The following is an 18,241-nucleotide window of genomic DNA, read 5'->3' on the forward strand; positions in this document are numbered from 1 at the left end:
ATAGGCTCTACACCACCCACTGTATGGCTAGGCCACTGTGATCTTGCATTTCCTCTCTGGGCATCCCTGCTCAGAGAGGCCCAGAAGCAAGAAGGAATGTGTCTATTTCTGGACTTTGTTGCTATTATGCCATCAAGGCTTTGTGGCAGCAGTGAATGGGGGACCCTCCAGCAACCTGCTCCTTCTGCTACTCTCTATCCAGAGACAGAATCCAGCCCATGGGGCAATGGCAAGTGTACTCAAGAGGGTACAGAAGTCAAGGAGAAGTGAACTGCCTGTTTACCAGGCTGGTTGTGCAAGGCTGTGAGTATCTACATAAGCAGATCAAGCCAGTTCCACCAACCTTGGACAGGGGCACTGAGGCTGGCAAAATCCATCCATGCCCAAAGTGTTGAAGCTAAAAGAAACATAATCTTAAGATTATAGTTTCAGGGATCATTTCTATAATTCATTACTAAAGGAATTTTTCTGACTGTGGAACACCAAGACCATGAGGATGAGAGGTAGTGTTCCTTCTGGAGGGTGAAACAGGCTCGCCTGTGGCTGCCTCTTGCCACCCATGGTCGTTCTTTTCCTGTGGGATAGTGGGAGGGAAGGCAGTCTGGGTGGATTTCTGTCAGTCTTTTATGGGTACCAAAGACAACATAACTGTTGTCATTTAGTGTTTGTTTAAAGATTTTGCTGGATTGTATGTTTGGTTTTATTTATTTACCATTTTCTTTTGTTTTCTTGTTTTTTTGTTTTTCCAGTCATGGTTTCTCTATGTAGCTCTGACACTCCTGGAACTCTAAACAATAGAGATGCGCCTGCCTCTGCCTCCCAAGTGCTGGGATTAAAGGTGTACACCACCATTGCCCAGCATTTTTTAAGAGTTTTGAAAGTTGTCTGCAGGTTTTTTATACTAGGAGCTTATTTGTGGATTTTGGAACAATTTATGGTTTTTTTTGTTTTGTTTTGTTTAGTGATTAGACTTGGATATATATGAGTAATAAAGATTTGTTCTTGTCTGAACGGAAAAAAAAGATCTGTTTATTATTTATAATTTATTGTTGATGTATATGAGCATTAGCCTGTACGTATGTCTGTGTATCACGAGCATACCTGGTGCCTGAGGGGGGCAGGAGAAAGCATCAGATCCCTGAAACTGGAGCTATAGATGGTTGTGAGCAGCCACATGAGCGCTGGGAATTGAACCAGGGTCTTCTGCAAAAGCAGCAAGTGCTCTTAATTGCTGAGCTTCTCGCCAGTCCCAGAAACATCATCTTCAAGCAGGTTTCACTGAATAGCATTTGATTCTAAATAGCTTGTGTGCCGCTATCATCGTGTACTTTTGTCATTTGGTTTGGGAGGGGTTTTGGTTTGCTCTTGAGTGGCAGCAGGGGTTGGGGTGTTGTTAATTGTTGTATAGTAAAAAGTAGACTATCCCCAAGCAAGACTTGGGCAGCCCTTGCCTTCTCACACCACAGAGGGAGAAAGATGCCCGCAGCCCAGAACCCCAAGTCACAGCAGGTGACAGGAAGGGGGGCTGGCTGCAGCTGTGTGGGGAGATGGTCTCAGATTCCTCAGAAGCCTTGGAGCTCCCCTGGGCCCAGCTCCTGCACAGGAGATGCAGTCAGTCCAGTAAAGATCTGATGCCATAGGCATGCACAAATGAATGCCGAACCTTCCTCCATGGGTCCAGCCCTTATTGGTGCTGCGCACCATAACTGCGTCTACCCACCACAACCGTTTGATGTCCAAAGGCATACCGGCTCAGTGCCATGGGTGAAGGTTGCTGTTCCCTGTTTGCTGCCTGGAGACCCTTTCTCCCTTGCACAGATCGGAAGGCTACTGTGAATTCAGAAGCAAGCGGTTTCCAGGTCTGGAAGGTGGGGTGGGGAAGGAACAAGGAGTGGCAGGGGACTGGAAAGCGGTGGGCAGCACACCTGTGGATAACTTAACCAAGCAGCCCACATTAGCGGTCTTCCGGCCCAAATGAAATCCACCTCTCTCCTGTCATTATTTACTTATTACCTACTAGGTGCTTTGATAAGAGACATTTGGGGTTTTGGTAGGCAGCTGCAATGAGGGGAATTGTACCAACAAAACAAAACAAAACACCGAAGCAACCACTTGGACCCATCACAAGAGGCTGGCAGCCTTGTGTTTGTAGATGCTTGTGGTCACTTCAGAGCTGTTCCTGGCCTTTCTCTGTTTGTCTCCCCAAGTTGCACTGTGCAGACTTGCCATGTTCTCATTCTCCAGAAAAGAGACTGAGGCCAGGCTGTCCCTGTGTCTCAGATACAAAGGTGCCAACAAAGTCAGCACTGCTGGGGGTGGTCTGCAACCTCTTCCTATACTCTGGGCACTCCACTGGCTAAAAATTACAGCTGCCTGCTGTTGTCACGGTGACTGGTCCTTCGATTCCATCCTACAGTCCTGTGTGCCCATGGTACCCAAGACAGCTTTTTCTGCAAGAAAGAGAACTTCTGTGTTGAGGGAAGGGCTCATACCATAGCCCACCTCTTCCTAAGCCACTGGCCCTTCTGCTGCAAAAACAAACAAACAAAAACAGGCTACCAAGACCCTTAAGCGTTGGCTTCTGGCTTTTCACAGATAGCTGGCCTGTGCTCACCTCCCAGCTCCACGGGAGGCCTGCGCCTTGTCCCAGGACAGAGTGCCTGCCTGGCTCCTGTTCGACTGCAGAATAATCGGTTACACGGTACACAACCAGCATCCATTTCACCCAGCCCCGCCGATGTGCAGTTGGGTCCTTTCCAGTCTCTGGCTGTTACAAACAAATCTGCAGAGAATAACCTCAAACATATGTCACTTTGCACATGTGAGAATATTTGTAGAATAAATTCCTAGAAGTAACATTACTGGGAAATGAGTGTGTGTGCCATGTGGCAAGTATGAGCCAAGCAACAGACCCAATGTTTGTCTGAATTCTTTTACTTCAGTTCACTGTGGCCCTAAAACAGGGGCCATTCCTATCCTTGTTCACAGACCGTAAAAGCAGGCCCAAAGGAATTTGGGAACTTGCAATTCACTGCCTAGGCCAGCGTCATGGAGCGAGAGAACCTGCAGCTCCCCTGTGGATGCATGGGCCTGCCTGGACCAGTAACACTATCTGAAGGACCCCAGTCCCCTCCACTAATTACTGAAATCCTCTTCAAGCTTTGCCTGGCCAGAAGCCCTAAACTAGCCCTCCTCAAAAGCCCAGGCTCCATGCATCCTGGCACTGGCCTCCCCACATAGTCACACAACACAATCTCCTTACCCATGAGCTACAAGATGCTGTCCTTGGCCTAAGCCACCTGCACTATTTAGGGTGCCATCTTTTGGTCTTGACTTTCTTTCTTGAGTCCTGTTATCTTCTAGGAAGGCCTTGGGTTCACAGAAAGTCAGAGCTGAACAGCATGGCAGCAGGCCCCGGGAAGGACAATAGGAGAGGCTAACCCAGCTCTGGGACCCAGGAAAGCCGACTGGCTTCATCTGAATCACAAAAAGGTTAGCACGCAGGCAGAGGGGGCTGCAATGCTCCGCCTTCATTTGCATGACAAAAGTGATTGCCCAACGGCTCTTGGGGCTTTGTTCTGATCTGGCAGCTTGCACCAGCACAGCCATGAGAATTGTTCCCCAGCACAGGTCGTTCCCTGGCTCCAAAGCCACCCTAGTGACAAAGCCACATTGTAAGGCCTGTAGCAGCTGCCAGCACCTGCTCCTAGCCCAGTGCTGTCCAGGGCTCCCGCCCCGTACCCACCACCCTCGCTAAGGCTCAAACTCCACCATCATGGTGTCACCCAGAAGACAGTGATGACAGAGGAATCTTGCTTTTGTCCCCCAAGGGCCTGAGAGTTGGCTCTGGCTAAGTAATGCTAAGGTCACCAGTGATGAAGAGTGATCCTTGGCTTAAGAGAGGAAGAAAACTGCACGTAACAGGTATGCTAAGCTGTGCCAGGGCAAGGAATTCTCCTAGTGAATGCTTCCAGGCTTTTCACTTGGGAAAATGGACTCAGAGTAGCTCCCTAACAGGCATCAGCCAGCAAACCAGAGTTCCAGGGGCTCACACCCTGGGCATGCTGCCAAGGCCAATTGCCCCTTTTCTTTACCAGAACATTTCAACCTGCTCTCCCCCTTCTTCCCAGCTGTCTCCCTCAGCGGGCAAGCACATGACCCCTCTGCCCTTGCCAAGGCCCTTTGACAGGCATCACCTTCCTCTTCGAGCTGCCCTCGGGTTGAGCTTCCCACCCCTGGGCAGACCCTATTGGTTCTAGGCTGCCCTGGCCACCACTTCCAACACACCCGAATTCCCTTGTCCTCTGCAAATACAGGAGCTCTGTGAGGCCCCTGCTCACACCTCACCCTTCCTCAGAAGTCCTTGCTGAGTGCCACCTCGCTGTGCACACTCCCCTGTCCTGGCACTGTGCGTTTTGGCACTGGCACAGCCTGGAAGTCATGCTTTAGTGCCTACAATCAGCCAACACCCATGGGTCTAAATTGCTTTTGACTATACTCCACAAGAGAAGCCTTGCAGCCAGCCACTCTGACTTGTGGGAGACATATTTGACCACTTCTGGGGCTGCAGACCACCTGGAGGGGTATAGGACTTAACAAAGGCATGAACTGTGCAGAGGAACCCTTGCCAGGGGACAGTAAAGGTGAGGGACAGGGAGCTGTACCTTAAACCTGGAAACAGCTGGGGAGAGTGGTTTCTCCTCAGAGCAGAGGCCTGCTCTTACAGGGCACAGCCAGCCTTGGAATCCCCACGGGAGGCCGCTCTTCGTGTCTCCATAGGTTCCTCCTGGGACCCCTTTACCTCCAAACCTAGCTGAGCAAATTGAGTGTGGCGTCTTGCTTTCACATCTCGGTGGAACCTCCAATTGTGGCGCCTGTGGAAGTCTATTATAGCAATCCGGGGGGGGGGGCAAGGGGAGGGGACACAGTGGAGCAGAGAGATCCTGGACGAACCGAGGCAGAGCCCCTTGGTGATAGTTTGCACCAAGCCAGGGTGACACCAAGCAGAACATAACATTGGAATGCATCACCATACAGCGAGGGGACCAGACTGAGCCCAGGCATCCAGAGAATCAGCCTTAGTGTTAGGAATTAAGGATAATGGGTTAGGAAGGCAGGTGGCCGGTCCTGTCTGCTCTGGGACCAGAAGGATCACGGTCCCGGAGCAGGTGATGTACGGCAGGCAGATGGGGAAACAGAGACCTGTAGACGTGATTTATATTGAAAGTTTTATAGAGGGAGAGGTAAGAAAAGAGGTAAAGAGAAACAGACAGTGGACAGAAGAGAAGAGGGAGACAGGAAATGTCCTCTCTGCCCAGGGGAATAGCAGGAGAAGAGAGCTTAAGTGGGTGGGGGTCTTTCTTTTTCAGGGGTCCTTTGTACCTCCGTGCAGACTGCTTAGCCAGGGAACCCTGAGCTGACCAGGGTACTGCCTGAGTGCATTCTGCCAGGTGACAGGCAGGCCAGCCTCTCTCGGAGGGGACCAGATGCAAGAAAGGTAATGTGGAGGAACCCAAGGAGAGACTGGAGGTGGATGAGCTGGAACAGTACAGGGAAGGGAAGGCCAGGCCACCATGGGCCTCAGTGCCACAGCCAAACAGGCTTGCCGGCCTGGATGAAACTCAGGAAAAGACAGAATCCTGCTGTTGGAAAAGGGAAGGCCAGAGCCAGGTCCTTTAGGGCCAGAGGACACCTGTGAGGGGGCCTATGCAGTCTAGCCCCCTCATTCAGGTTCACTCGCAACCCTCTCAGAAGAGACTTGTCACCTCAGAGGCTGGTCCAGGAGCCCGTAACCCTCTGAGCCTCCTCACCAGAGCAGCCTGACAGCAAGGAAACTAGTCAGTCAAACCTTCAAGACTACCTGCTACCTAAGGGTATTCTCTAAATAGTGCCATTGTCCCACAGCCAGCATAGGAAAGTGGGGCGTGTAAGAGGATACCCCATGGTGGCTGACGTGCTAGGTGCCATAGGCATTCTCCCAGGCTCACGTTCCGCTCTCTGGTCCTGACATTCTGGTGTAGCAGGTGCTCACCACAGCCAACAGGAAGCTGAGGTCCCTGGGAAATCTGCTGCTTGGGGTCGGGGCAGGCCATCTGCTTTGTCCACATGCCACGTTTCTGACTCTCACTGTAGGCCTTGAGCCATGGCAAGCACCACCGGAGCAGAAAGCCAAACTCGGGATGGTGGAGTAGCAATGAGAAGCTTCTAGCCCAAGGAGAGCCACCTCCAGAAATCGGATAACGGGAGAGAGCCTGGTTCTTTACTAGGTGGCTGCCCATGTCGTTACCTGAAGTCCAGTGGGAGACCCTGGGTCTTAAGAGACACTAGACTGAGCCGGGTGTTTGTGGCGCACGCCTTTAACCCCAGCACTCAGGAGGCAGAGGCAGGCAGATCTCTGTGAGTTCGAGGCCAGCCTGGGCTACAGAGCGAGTGCCAGAAAAGTTACACAGAGAAACCCTGTCTTGAAAAAAAAAAAAAAAAAGGAAGTGAGAGTGAGAGACAGTAAAATGTATCCTGTTACTTGCAACCCAAAACAGCGTGTGTGTGTGTGTGTGTGTGTGTGTGTGTGTGTGTGTGTGTCAGAGAGAGAGAGAACCCAGAGCCATGAACATACTAGGCAAGCACTAAGTTAAAGTCCTCACAGTGTTTGTAACTGATAAACTTTGTGACAGTTAGTTTTGATCATTCATTTGGCACAATTTAGAACCGCCTAGGAAGAACAGAATCTCAACGAGGAACTGTCTAGATTAGGTTGGCCTGTTACCTGAGGTAGGAGGACTCACCCTGAACATGGGCAGCACCATTTCATGGACTGAGCCATTCACTGAATGACTGAGAGAGCAGCTGAGCACACTGAGCCGGCATCCATGAAAATAAATAAAAACAAATAAAAAAAAACTACTGTTCTCTGTTTTACACAGCGGATGTGGCTAACTTCTTTAACTTCCTCCCACCGTGATGTCCCTGCATTGATGGACTGCACTGCAGAACTGAGCCCAATAAATTCTTTCCCTCTAAGTTGCCTTTGTTAGGGTGTTTTATCACAGAAGCAGGAGGCAAAGCTAAAAGCAACTTGCAATCAGAGTGGCGCTCCAGCAGAGGCCCTAGCATGGCCCCATGTGGCCCCATTGTGTCATCAAACCGGGTGCCTTCCTTCCCGGGTGGCACTATATTCCTGCAGCATAGAGGTTTAAGTGGCAGGGTGCTGTAACAAAACACTATAGACCGTGTGGTTCAAGCAACAGATGTTTATGTCTCATGGTTCCGAAGCCTCAGAAGACTGAGAAATACAAGGCCAAGGTGCCAGCAGACCAGTCAGTTCTGCAGACTGCTCCTCAGCAGTCTTATTTTTATGTGGAAGAGACACACTCATATTCCTGGTCCTTTCTTTTTCTCTCTTGACTCCACCTTCAAGACATGATCACCCTTCTCAGTCAAAGGACCCCTCTCCTAATACAGCCATACATTTAAGTTTGGGGGAGACTCAGTCCAGTCTGTAGCTCTTGGGAAGAGCTCTAGTCCATCAATGGGATCATTGTAAGAACCAGATGGGCCCCAAAGCCAAGTGCTTAGAGTCGTTATCAGGCAGACACTGGGGACCATCAGGGTCCTCCGGTGTGTGCCCTATAACTCAGGTGCCCTAGCTCAGGATGGTCATTCCTGCCTTGAAAGGATGGGATGGTCCTAGCATGAAGTCGGGGGAAGAAGAGACTCAGGCACCTTGATGTGTTTATCTAATGATTCTTTTTGTGCTTTGTTTTGTTTTTTGAGACAGGGTTTCTCTGTATTGTTTAGGAACCTGTCCTGGAACTTGCTCTGTAGACCACACTGGCCTCAAACTCACAGAGATCTGCTTGCCTCTGCCTCCCAAGTGCTGGGATTAAAGGCGTGTGCTATCACTGCCTGGCCTAATTATTCTTTATCAAAAAAAAGAAAAAAGAAAAAGAAAAAGGGGAGCCGGTTATTGGGAGTAGGACCCTGAAAATAATCAGAGAAGCCAAGAAGCTACCAGTCACCTCTTCTCTCTTCAGTTCCTCCATCCAAAAGTGTGGGGACACCAGACCTTGAGCAGAAACCCACTTCCCCTTCGGCCTGGGAGCAGGCATCTATGTAATGTTTACTGAAAACAATTCAGTGCTTTAGGGCTCAGATAGGACTTGCTCACTGAAATACCATGCCTTTCACACCCCCTACGGCTAGATGCCTCTGTTTCCCTGTGGTGTCTCCCCAATTCTGGGGCCGGAGATTAGACCACCAGCCAGGAGGAAAGAATGGTATGTAGATGAATGGCAGAAGTCCTTAAAAAGGGAAGCTCCTTTTTCTTAGAGAGACTTCTCCTGAGAGCTCTCCTAAGCGGACTGGGGTCTCCTCCTAAGCTGACTTGGGAAGCATAAAGTTTTCTTAAAGCAACCGACCGGTCTCTGTGTCATCTATCCCGACCACCTCGCTACATTCTCGGATGCAGGCCGCACAGCAGGTGCGACACAAAAGGGCCAAGATCCTCTCTAAGGCCCACGTACTACTTCAGCCTTACTACTTCCTCAGTCCTCCAAAACCTCTGTGGTTAATTTTGGTCAACTAGTGGCTAGCTCCACCCTCTGATTCAAAATAAACTTCAAAATGCAATCAAAATATCACGTAACAGTACCTTGGGGCTGATTCTTAGGGCTAGCCCTGCTCCTGGCTCCATCTCTTCCAGATCTACAGGCCCTAGTTAAGTTCTACCCTTACAATGGACTCATGTGGTTCAATTTTAGCTCTTTCTGCTGGCCTTTCAGTCTTCAGGGACAGATCCCTGGTGGACATTGGCGCTGCTGGTGGTTCTACAGGAAGCCACCCTAAGACCATAGTAAGCAGATGAGCCAGGCAGGCTGTGCAGAGAGGCTCTCAAATCCTATCTGTTGAGGAAAACCATTGGTGGATAGCCATTAGCAGGATCAAGGAACATCCTTGGCCTCCCTAGGGGCTGCCCAAGGGCACCCAAGCCTTAGTGCAAGGTGCAGCTGGTCCCAGTCGGATGACCTTGACAATCCCATGTCAGCATCCTGAGCCAGTGTTGTCTTCTGTTGGGCTGTCACAAGATGCAATATGACTCTCCTCCTTTGGTATCTGGAAGGACTCCTCTGCTTATTGCTGGGCCAGTCACTGTGGAAAGTGGTTCCCCAGCCCAAACAATCCTTAAGGCCATCATGGTTCCATCGCATGGGGAACCTTGCCTGGGGGACCTTGGCGGATTCCATGGCAGGCAAGGGTGATCGAGGTGGAGGACAAACATTCCAGGCAGACAGAGCTTAAGTGAGAAGTTTTATTAGAAGGGGGTGGGGGGAGACACAGAGACAGAGCAGAAGAGAAGAGGGAGACAGGAAAAGTCCTGTCAAGAGAGAGGAGTGGGAAAGAGAGGAACAGGAAAGCAAGTGAGGAGCAGGTAAAGAGAGAGCATAGAGAGAAGAGCACAAAGTGGTAAGGAAAAGAGTTGGAAAGAGAGTGAAAACGGGCCGGGGTCCTTCTTTTAGAGGGGTCCTTTACACCTGGGCTGACCAAGGTACTGCCTGAGTGCATTCTGCCAGGTGAGAGGGGCAGGCCAGCATAACGCCTGAATCATTACACCAGCCAGTGTCACAACTACAGGCTCCAGAGAGGCCCCAGTTTCCTCTCATCTTCCAGTTTAGCCACTTCCAAATCCATGGCAAGCAAGGTCCTGGTGATTGCTGTGACTTCAAGCCACAGGCTCCTGGGACTTTTGTTATGCATTGGTACCAGCATGCAATTAGCAGTGGTCACTATAAGGCAGCATGGGGTGGAGGAGAGAGCAGCGGGCAGAGAAGACGGTGAGAAGACAGTTCCTTTCCAAAATAGCTGGCACTTCTTAGCTTTTTGAGTTTTTAAATGTATTTCAAATTAAATGATGCTATGGGAAGGATGTGATTTGAGAGTGTCAGAGGGGTCAGGTCTGCAATAGGCACAGTACCTGCTCTGTGTGGCCCTCAGTTCCATTAGCCAAGAGCCTTCTTATTCCCTGGACCTGGGGAGGGGGAGACCAGGGCCCATTTCTCATTGCTCTCCATTTACCTGAAACTCAATTAACTCTGCTTCCTGATTGTCTGGGGGGGGGGGGCTTCCCTTTCCTTGGGGGAAGCTTGTACCCGCCTTCTTAGCCTGTTAATGGTCTTGATTGTGTGACTCCCTGCTTTACATATGAAAGGTGCTTTGTACCTCAGACCAAACAGAAAGTCTTCCACCAACTGCCAGACAGAGAGTCAACCTCAACAAGTACTGCAGTTTGAAAATAGTTTAAAACAGCGATTTTGTGGATAAAATCAGGCCTAATAGCTACTAACTCTCCACAGTGTTCTGGAGGCATTGCCCAGTCGCCATGCTGACAGGTAGGATGCCTTGCCCAGGCTGCAAGGGTTCAGTAGTCCCCAACCATTGCATGTGCTGAGTCTCCACCAGATAAGGTGTCACCCCTGCTCTAACAAGGAAACTGTTCCCTCTGTGTCTGTCTGGCTGCTAGAGCCAGGTGTACAGTCCTAGGAGCCACAGAAGGTACCAAGGGACAAGAGCCTACAGTAACCCAAAGGTTCTTCAAGAACAAGGTTCCTCATTAGACAGGGTCCTCTATTTGATTATACCCTGTAATTGGATATACACCATGGCCATCTGACACACATTCACATCAGTTAACCCAGTTCTCTGAGACGACGTGAGGGCTCCATGATAAGGCCAAGGGACTCTAGACCGAGTCCAGGCTATGCCTCTTGCTGTGTGTAGTTTTTCCCAGAAGTCTCTTCCCTGGCCAGTTTTCTCACCGGTGAACTGGGAGGGAAATGCTCTTTCCTTGTGTCTTAGAGCAGCACATGGGCTGGGCTTGCTATGGCTGACCTTGGGCTTGGCAAGAATTCGAGTCAAAAGCCCGAAATGCAGCATTTGACCCTGGCACCCACCCAAGGGAGAGACTTACATGTCTTGAGTGTCAGATGACCAAGGAGTGGGAGGGGACACACACACACACACACAAGAAGAAAGCATTGTCACTGAGACTAAGCTCCCTGGGACAGTGACTAAAGGGTGTGGGGGGGGAGGGTCAATGTTAGTTCCAGGATTGGGAGTGGGGGTCATCTGTTCACCGGCAACGGGGCTAAGCTGTCCCCAATGCTCCTGGCACACTACAGCAGACACTGTCAGTGTCACCCAGCCCTCTGACAGCTCCATCTCAGGAGCACTTCTGGTTTTACTCATCCCTCCTGTAAATGCACACCAGATGTGAAGTCAGTTTTCATCACAACAACTCGATGTGTTGTTTTGCACTCTGCAAGGCAGGGAGACAGGACATGAGAATAGATTTCCAGAGGCTCCCCAGGGAGAAACAGCTCAGTCTGGTCCCTCTTTACATGTCAACCTGTTAGCCACTAGGTAGACAACATGTTCTTCTGCCAACAATCTAGTTCTGAAATGGTGAGATTTGGGGGTGGCGACACCTTTGGGGCCCTCCGTGGGCAACCCTTTAGAGTCATTGGGAGTAACTCTAAAGAGAGGCAGAGGAGGGGACGAGCCTGTGGGAAACTCCAAAGCTAATGAGTGAGCCCCAGGCACAGGATGTTAGCTGAGGTGCCAGCCACAGGCATTATGAAATGTCCTGACTGACCCAGTCACCTCTGCCCGGGGTTACTGAATGAAACAAAATATCTGGGGGGGGTCTTTAACCCCAGCACTCAGGAGGCAGAGGCAGGTGGATCTCTGGGAGTCTGAGACCGAGACGGAGAAACCCTGTCTCGAAAAACCACACACACACATACACACACACACACACACACACACACACACACACACACACACACACACACAAAACCAAGAAAGGAAAAAAAAGTGAGAATAAAAGGACATGACTGTACCTAAGGGATGGAGAAGATTTTATTTTATTTTATTGTCGATATACAGGAGAAAGCAGGCAGAGAGAAGAGTACAGGCTGAACATGGCCAGCAGACCGTGAGAGGAGAGAGTGGGCGGGAGAACAGGAGACAGACTGTCAAACAAGAGAAGTAGCCCCCAGCCAAGGGGCCAAAATGGCCGAGTTATATAGGGCTCAGGCTGGGGAAGGGAAGCGAAAACCCAGCCCCTGGGAGGGAGTGGTTTAGGATAGGGGACGGGGTGAGAAGTGCTGGGCGGAGCCACAGGTACTGAGCGACACTGGGGGAGGGGGCCAGCGTCAGCCTTGATAGATATGTTAATAGGCACCTCAGCCATTAGTCCGGGGGTTTCTGAGACCTAACAGTTACACATTGTGACCACTAGGATAATCCGTGGGTACCCTGCAAAGGAGGGAGGATGGTGCCGAGTGCTGGCATCTTCATCCCGACCAAAGAAAACTGTAACATGAAGTACAACCTTTACCCCTGGCACCAGACCTTCCTTTCACCCACTTCTGTTTCCCTTCCTCTCTCTCATCTGCTACCTTATGTTTGTCAAGGTGGGCTAACTAAAGATAGATTCCCAAGCTATGGCTCGAACACAGTGACAGTCCAGAAGAATGCTAGTGGAAAGAGCGCTAGGCCCAGCTTCCTCCTATTTGGTGCCTCTTCAAACCCTAGAGCTTTGCTGCAATAAGCTTCCTATTGGTGGGAAGGGAGTAGACGAAGCAGAGAGGCTGCTGTGGTTTGCATAAACATACACTCAGAAGTCACTGGGTATTTGTGTAAGGTTCCATCCCTAGTGTGGTGGGAAAGGGAAAGGGAAGACCTTAAAGGGGGGGGGGCGTGGATGGAGGAGTCACTGAGGAGATTTGCCCACCCAAACCATGAATTTCAGAGTTTGCCTCACCACCTGCTCCTACCCCAAAGTGCTGCTTGCCACAGCCCAAACCCTCAGCCAAGAGACCAACTTTGTGATCCAAAAGAAAGCCTATCCCTCAGGGCTATGTGCAGAGTCAGGGAACACAAAGAGGCAGCCCCTCAAAGCCCCAGTGTGGAGGTAGGCAGCTCTCCTCACATGCAAATTTCGGGAGCTCAGTGGCTCAGGCCACACCTAATTACCAGAGATATATGATCATGGCAAAGGGGTTTCTGATTTTTTTTTTTTTTTTTGGTTTTTTCGAGACAGGGTTTCTCTGTGGCTTTGGAGGCTGTCCTGGAACTCGATTGGTAGTCCAGGCTGGTCTCGAACTCACAGAGATCCGCCTGCCTCTGCCTCCCGAGTGCTGGAATTAAAGGTGTGCGCCACCACCGCCCGGCTGACTTTTAACTTTTTAAGGGAATGAGTTGGTATGGCGTGTTGTTTAGGGGATAATGACAAGAAAGTCTAGACATGCTCAGCACTAATGTCATTTTAGAAAGTTGTTTTCAGTTAGCAGCTGGCAAGGCAGGTGCAGCAGGGCCAACACCAAGGGCAGATCGTCTGCTTCTTCTGGCAGAGTCCTCACAGCTCACACAGCACGCGGTGTGTATTCTCTCTGCGGCATACGGGACGGCTCAGGGTCTTAGGACAACCATTTGTCCTCTCCCCCCCAGTGGCCACTGCTTTGTGTTTTGTGTTGTGTGCTCAGGGTCAACAAAGACGAAAACCAAACTGTCGGGGTGGCGTTCTTCTGGAAGGGGGTCCTGGTCTATGGTCACGGGACTGAGGACCCTTTTCTAGTCAGCTGCCAGCCAGGGGCCACTTCCAGAAACCAGAGGCTTCCCTTTTCCCTGTGGGGAGCCCCTCAGTTTCTCAGTGTAAGATTCCTCACTCGCATCCCCATCAGGGTTCGAATCTTTCCATCTCCTAGTCTGTGATCTCTCTGACCTCAAGTCTTTAAATTGTGTCTGAACTCCATTCTGGCTTTCAGTTTCTTCCGCTGTGGCCTTCAGTCTCTCTCTCTCTCTCTTTTTTTTTTTTTTTAGTTTTTCAAGACAGGGTTTCTCTGTATTGTTTTAGAAGCTGTCCCGGACTTGCTCTTTAGACCAGGCTGGCCTCGAACTCACAGAGATCCTCCTGCCTCTGCCTCCCGAGTGCTGGGATTAAAGGCGTGCGTCACCAACGCCCGGTGACCTTCAATCTCTCAGACCTCCATTTCTAACCTTGGTGGACTCTCTGGCAAACACTCCCCCCCCCTCCCTTGTCTCTGACCTTTGAGCTTGGGACAAGGATTGAAAAGGCTCAGGTTGACTGACTGGCTCACATCCTCTCCTATTATCTCCTTAACCTAACACCAACTGTTTAGGGACATCAACCACATCTCAAAAGCCCTTGAAAACACTGGATTAGGGACTGTAGGGTGTTGGGTCCTTGAATCCTGCCTGCCACAGCAAGGCTTCTTGGGGGGTTCATTTGGGGTGTTATCTGTGGATTTCTCCTTAGGCAGATGTGGGTGTGGCTCTTTGTCCTTCTGCCTGTTCCAGGCACACACCTCAGTGTCCTTTGAAAAATTGATTTAGATTATGATCCCTTGCTCATTATCACCGCAGTGAAGACATTTCCACCAACGTCAAATTTTCTGCCCATTTAATTTTCTAATAATTTAAGCCACACATTTTCTGCAGTGTTTGCAGTCTCCTCAAGGTAGACCTGTGGCCCTGGAAACCATGGGTGCTTTGCTGCTCAGGTCCACTCCTGCCTTCAGAGCCACCATGGCCTTTTCCCACAAGAGGATGCTATCCCAGTTTGGGGTTATAAAACCCCATAGCCCAGGCTGGAGAGATGGCCTAGAGGTTAAGAGTCCTGAATGCTCTTGCAGAGGACCAAGGTTTGGTTCCCAACACCAACATGGTGGCTCACAATCATGTGTAATTCCAATTCCAGGGCTTCTGATGCTCTTCTCTAGTCTCCTCAGGCACCAGGCACAGGGTACATATAAAATAAACAAATTTTTTAAACACACACTCAGCCAGTGGAGGGTACAGACAGTAGAGGTCCATTTCTCACAGCTTTGTAGCATGGGAAGTCCAAGATCACTGTACTGGAAGGTTCCATGTCAGGATGGGATCTGACTACTGGGCACAGTCGGCTGATTTCTCATATAACCTCACATAGTGTGTTGTGTGTGTGTGGGGGGGGGGCCCTCTGGAGTCTCTTTGTTGTCGGTTGAGACATGGCTTTGCTCTGCAGCCCGGGTTGGCTATACACTCACTATGCTGCTGCCTTAGCCTTCCAAAGGCTGGGATTACAGGTGAGCGCCACCATGTTCAGCTTCAGAGCCTCTCTCTCTCTTTCCCTCTGTCTCTGACAGGGTTTCTCTGTATAACCTGGTTGTCTTGGAACTCATCCTATAGATCAGGCTGGCCTTGAACTCGCAGACTCACTGAAATCTGCCTTCCTCTGCCTCCCAAGTGCTGGGATTAAAAGCATGTGCCACCTCAGCTGGGCTGGCACCAATCCCTTTAAAACTAAACAGTCTGGAAAGGCTAAGGTCAAACTCCAGCCAATGGGGGAAAGACACAGTCACCCCTGAGTTAAAATAAAACACAAGTGCCCCTGTCTCAGTGTGCTTGCTCCTCTGAGCACGCCCTCTGGATCTATAGTACAGTTTTGCCTTGTTGAGACACTTTGATTGCAGTGGGGTGTGTGTGTGTGTGTGTGTGTGTGTGTGTGGGTCTTCTGATCCAAAACAGATTTCTGACACAGGTAAGAGCTTCCTTGCATTTTGAGAAAACATTAGTGCCAAGGCACCTATGAGTTGGTGCACAGTTGTGACTCAAAATAACCTTTGCTTTCATCTTACACACATAAGGCTTGAGGGAACTGCTCATCCTGCCCCCACCCCCAGGTCATAATCCCCAGTGTCCACTTCACAAGAAGCTGAAGAAGACACCAGCAAAGGACAGACCCTGGGAGTAGGGTAAGGGACCTGAGAACTACTGAAGGAAGATTTTTTCCCCTTCATGGCCGGAGCCATGTCTGCCCAGCAAGCTGGTGTGATTCTGTCCCTATGCACTGCTGTACAGTGACTTATATATGGGGGAAGTGTGTGAGTTCTTTTGTTGTTGTTGCTATAGCAAAATACCAGAGGCTGCTACTTCATGAAAAAAAAAAAGGTTTGTTTACTGTTTTGGAAATCCAGATGAGATTGGCCACTGGTAAGGCCACATGGCTGTCTCAATGTAGTGGACAAGACAAGAATTTAGAGCTATCTGAAATTTAGGTTCACTCTTCTTGTAGAAACTTTTTTTTTTAAAGAGATTTATTTTGATGTGTTTTCCCTGTATGTATGTATGTGCTTCAAGTGCATGCCTAGTGCCCCTGGAAGTCAGAAGGGGTCAGATCCCATGGAACTGGAATTACAGGTACTTCTGAGCTACCATGTGGGTGCTAGGAAGGGAAACTGAGTCTTCTGTAAGAGCCATAATGCTCTTAACCACTAAGCCACCTCTGTACCATTCCTAACAACTCATTTCGTGGGTACTGATACGTTCCCAGAAAACAACATTCACCCCTTCTGATGTTGGTGCTCTCAATGACTGACCTACCCACACTTGGGCCCCACCTGCTAAAGGTTCCGCCATCTCTTAAATCACCTAAGACACAGCGAAGGATGGGGTACTGACATTTTACTTTTAAGTTATAAGCCTCTAGACCATGAGGAACCACATGGGCTATGTGAAGAAATCGGATCATCCTACAGAGGTTCTGGGCCTTCAGTTGGATGCCACACAATGTGTCTCAGTGAATTCCTTCCATTCCAGATTAAAAAGGCACTGCAGATTGGGTCAGGCCACCCAGAGAGGAGAAGTATCTTGTGTAGGGAGAGGAGGTAAGTAACAGCAAGGTTAACATTCTTCCTTTCCCTCTGCCATGGCAACCAGCACACTGCAGACCGAGGCTGTTCCATCCACCTGCTGATGGCAGGCACCTCATGATGAATGTGCAGCATGCCAGAAACAAAGATCTGCAGCACAGCCAGCCCCTTCTGACTGACGGAGGATGCTGCCATTCCAAGCTCTTGAGCAAGCTCTGGGCTGGAACTTCCCCCTCTCTATCCTGTGTCTAGTGCCCTGCTGCCTGAATCATATGCCCTTTTCTTGTCCTCTTTGTTTTGGTGACTCACAACCTCAGGTAGCTCTGATCACAAGAAAGGCTGCATTTCCCCATAAGGGGAAGGAAACTTTTTGAAAACACTTGCATCTAAAAGTGCAGTCAGGCTGTGTGACCAAGTTTCTGTTAGTTACAGACAACATATACCACCAAGATGCCTAAAGAAATCTCTAATAGAGTCAGTCCCATCACTTCCAATGTGCCAACCATGGCAATGATCACAGAGCAATGAGTGAGTTACCTGGGGTGTTGGTACAAACAAACCTAGTATGCTGTCAGCCATCTAAAAGCATAGCACAGGCACTCCTGATACCTGATACTCTTATCATTCAGTTATATTCCTACTTAAAGATTGCTGTAGCCGGGCGTTGGTGGCGCACGCCTTTAATTCCAGCACTCGGGAGGCAGAGCCAGGCGGATCTCTGTGAGTTCGAGACCAGCCTGGACTACCAAGCGATTTCCAGGACAGCCTCCAAAGCCACAGAAAAACCCTGTCTCGAAAAAAAAAAAAAAAAAAAAAAAAGACTGCTGTAAAAATGTGTGTTAGCTTTGTTGCTATAACATAATACCTGGGGTGAATTTTAAAACAGGAAATTATTTTGAAGACAGGATTTCTCTGTGTAGCCCTGGCTGCCCTAGAACTCACTCTGTAGACCAGGTTGGCCTTGAACTCACAGAGTTCTGCCCACCTCTGTCTCCTGAGTGCAGGGATCAAAAACACATACCACTACCTCGAAGCCCAGGAAATAGTTATTTTGGTTCACAGTTTTAGAGATTTCAGTCCCAGAACAATAGTAGGAATGAAGCAAGGATGATGGCAGAAGGTGGTTCAGGATCCCTATATCCCCAAGGGCATACGCCCAAACACATGTTCCACTAGGCTCTGTCTCTGGCTTTGCCATATCCCAAGGTACTACAGACTGAACCAAGCCTTTAACACATAGCTTTTGGGGTATAGCTATCCAAATTGTGGTAAATAATATTATGTATGTTTTCTGTGTCTGTTCATTATAAAAATGTACTTCACAGCTTGGGGTTACTAATACACAACATTCAGGCTTGCATGAGCACACTTAGCAATGCTCACAGCAATATAATTGCTTAAGGAAACACTTCCCAGAATGCATCCCTGTTGGTGAATGTCTATGCTTGGTTCACTGTGTGCTGAGTGAAGGCTATGGTAGTTTTCCTTTATCATTCCCAAGTCTGTTCCTAGCAAGAACCCCAGCTGTGAGAAGC

The 18,241-nt window shown here is 49.6% G+C and overlaps 1 pseudogene; it reads left to right on the forward strand.

The window, feature by feature from the left end:
• The first annotated feature begins 416 nt into the window (after positions 1 to 416).
• Positions 417 to 610, forward strand: LOC121135688 (annotated as a pseudogene).
• Positions 611 to 18,241: the final 17,631 nt, after the last annotated feature.

This window comes from Mesocricetus auratus, unplaced genomic scaffold, assembly GCF_017639785.1.
Source record: "Mesocricetus auratus isolate SY011 unplaced genomic scaffold, BCM_Maur_2.0 Super-Scaffold_4256, whole genome shotgun sequence".
NCBI lineage: Eukaryota > Metazoa > Chordata > Mammalia > Rodentia > Cricetidae > Mesocricetus > Mesocricetus auratus.